The following is a 3,707-nucleotide window of genomic DNA, read 5'->3' on the forward strand; positions in this document are numbered from 1 at the left end:
GGTTTGAGATTGTTCACGACCGAAACACCACCATTGGCTGTACGGAGCGAACAAGTGAACGACCGTATTTGGCCATTTAGTCAGCCCATCTATTTACGCAGACGCTCAGTATGTTTTGTCCTGGCAATACAGCCGTGTCCCCGGCTCTCTGTCTCCTCACTATCGCGTAGTCTGGCAGGCTCAGTGCAGGCCTAACCCATAGACGAACATGCACGATCAACACTGGCAGACGGGTGCTCACAATGGCAATTTCATTTGAACAGATGCAGTCTCTCCTCAGACAGCAGCAGCAACAGTTTGAGCTGGCGCAGTTAAAGCTCATCGAGACGCTTTCTGAAAAATTGTCACTACAGAAGCCGATTAGCCAGACTATTGAGCAGTCCACTTCAGTGATCAACACGATGCTCAACGCGATTTCTGAATTCCAGTTTGACCTGATCTCATGCATTACTTTTGATTCTTGGTTAAACAAGCATGAAGATTTTTCAGACTAGATCTGGGAAGCAGAGAAGATTCTTGAAGAGCAAGACAGTTGGTCAGGAAAATTGGAGTGGCCGAACATGAACGCTTTACGAACTATATTTTGCCGCAAAAACCAAGCGACCTTACATTTTGGTGAAACCGTTGCCGTTTTATCGCCAAACTTCGGAAAAAGGCTTCCTTGCGATAGGTTTGTGCATATGAATGCAACAGAGTATAGCATCGTGACCGACTTTGGCCGCGAAAATTCAGGCCAGTTATTCGTCTTTGACAAAGCTCTTCGTTTGATAATGCTCACTGTTCACCTCCTTGAGGACGCTTAACACATCCCGCTCGCTCGCTACAAATGCATCCACGATCGGACGCTCAGTACCCACAGAATCTGTGACTAGATGGTTGTAGAGCGTTTACCTACAGGCGAAACGATGTTTGTCGCGTATACCTCATCTACAGTTACGACACCTGGAAGGCGTCGGAACAGGGCATTCTGCCGCCATGTCCTGAATACTGTGGGGCTTTGGCGCCCTTCTGCTGACTTCAGCAAAAGCAACCATCGGGACTGGTGAATATCAGCCAAAACCGAAGGCGTATCATCTGCCGAAACAGACCCAACCAATCGTCACTTACTAAATAGAGCTATAGACGTCCTGAATGGCGACAACCTTGTCAGATGCATCGGCAGCAGACTGCCGCACTCCACACGACAACGTTTTGCATCACTGCGTGGCGATACAGGTTCCATCATCCTCTTTGGCCAACATTCGCTTTACAGGAATACGGTCGTAAAAACCAGCTAAATTTTGACAATTTTCAAGGCGAAGAAAAGTGACTGATATGATGTGTGTGCCTTGTTGTAGAGAACCGGACAAGATGACCGGGGCATCGTATACAGTTTATCATTAGCTAACGCGCCCAACTTGCTAGGTTCTTTTGATTCATCCATTTTCATTTGGTTATGGGGCTCACCTGATGCGACCGTAGTACGCCTAGACAACCGGAACCGTGCCGGAGCGTTTGTTCTCAAGCCGCACGACTTCTGGAAAGCCCTTAAAATTTAGAACAGGAAAGCTGCCAATTTCCCAACAAAATACCTACGGTCAAACACACAACTTCCTCGGTCACGCCGCACATTGGAAGTGGATCGAAATTCATTTCTTCGCAAAAATGGGGTCACCAAAGTTGCGAATTTCATGGGAAGTCACTGTAATCCATTTGCACATTTGGCCTCATTCCTTCCGGTCAAACCCTTCCGTTGTTGAACCCGCTGTCTTTCATGCCCACATCACGTATTCTATTTTCACCCACAATCCTTCATAAAACTTTAGCCCTTAACATGTCCAACCATGTTTCGGGCACTTTTCACGAGCCCCATTTTACCGCTCGCATTAGCACGTGAAATATGCGCATGTGTCACTTACTCAGGTTGAATCGTTGTTCTATCTGGGCTCTCTCTGGACTTGCACCAATCCATGCAACATTTAGACTGAAATCGCCATGACTTAGAGCTTTTCTCTTTTGTGCGCTTAGGACCGAATTTTGTTGGTAACTCCCAAGATTTTGCAAAGCCTGGCCCTTCAATTTCGCACATACCTCAATCGGGTTTCCCAGAATACGTTGCGTGGGATGTTGCCCGTAGAATTTTGTTTAAATAAACAAGTTTTCAAGGACACTGTCCACTGTCTTTGCACATAATTACCGTTTTACCAGATAAAGGACGCTCGGCTGTTCTTCAAGGTTGGGGTACTGCCCACAGAATATCCTATTTAAATTCCATCAAGGTAGTTAGTTGAATAACTTTCGAACGCGTTCTGTTCGTCAGATGTAACTGATTAAATGAGTTTGTTCTGTAAACTTCGGCGCAGCGAAACCTTCAGAAAGCCCGTCTTAGGTTCGGCATAATAATCAAAAAAATTTGAAAGCACTGTGCAGTACTGATGTGAGTGTGCAACTCTTTGGATTGTCCCCACTCTCATGTGTGCGCAACTGGTCACTACACAATGCAGTGTTTTGGGATGTCTGCGTAAAAACCTTGCCATTACGTTGCATATGAATTCCGCATATATCTTCACTGTGGGAATGTGTGAAGTTGCGTAACTAGATAACATCATAAACCTCAAAGATATTGCTGGAAAAAAGGGCCAACCATTACTTTTCACCATGACAACTGGATGTGCTTCCGCCTGTTTTGGCTACTTATCGTGATTGTCAGGCCCGTGTTTATGTGCAGTGCTGAGCACAATGCCTCAAACTCGAATGATAATCTAGTGTCCAAGGAGGGCCCTTTATACGCATAAATGTACGCGTCGTCGCTCATCTTGGCTACATATAGCAAACGCTAGGCTCTAAATACGTGCGCCGTACATTACGGAGATTCGAATACGCAGAATAGCATATCCCGAGGAGCAACGACGACCATTCAATATCATAACCATGTGCGTTGTCGCTGCGTCGTGTTCGCGCTTGAAAGCCATAAAACTATCGTTGTCGAAATGCTATCAATTACTAGATGGCGCTACCATTGTGGGTACTCACTCCGTTTCGATTTCCTTAAACAAGTATCGCCAGGTGATGGATCTGAGGTGAAAAAAGTATATTCGATTTACTCTCATTTAACTCCTGGCGCAAAATTTCCTGAGATTTTACCGTTATAAGGGCAAACGTATTTCTTGCTCAGTTAGTCCCATTGTCGATAACGAAGTATCCATGTGGATACAGAAGTCGGGCCCAGCAAACTTGAAGCTAAGAATGTGTACAGGGAAGTCGTACGTTGAGCTGGTATAGACTTGATAACCAAAATTTTTGGGGCCTCATGGGTCTTTGAACGTGCGCCCATGGATCCCGACGTAGCAAAGATTTAGTGAGCATTTTTTCGTTCAGCTGTAACAACTTTCCGGTGCCCAGCTGCCATGCTGCCCGAAGGAAGCACGAGGACGGGGATACTGCCAAGTCGCTCAAGCCTAGGCAAAAAAAGCCGAGGGGCAGAGGTCGGGTTCGAACCACGGCCCTTCCGGTCAGTAAATTCGCACTCTAACCACCTGAGCCATCTCGCCCGATTAATTGAGTAGAAAGGTTCTTATGTGCCAAATCTGCTACTTTTGCGCAGTGAAAACAAAATTGAATCCACGCCTATTTTCGGCACATACGCTGCAAAATACTAGAATCAACATTTCCGCCTACATCAACATGACATATAACCATCACATGTGTAGAAGACAGCTTGCCAACAG

The sequence above is a fragment of the Opisthorchis viverrini genome (genome assembly GCF_000715545.1).
Source record: "Opisthorchis viverrini unplaced genomic scaffold opera_v5_464, whole genome shotgun sequence".
Lineage (NCBI taxonomy): Eukaryota > Metazoa > Platyhelminthes > Trematoda > Opisthorchiida > Opisthorchiidae > Opisthorchis > Opisthorchis viverrini.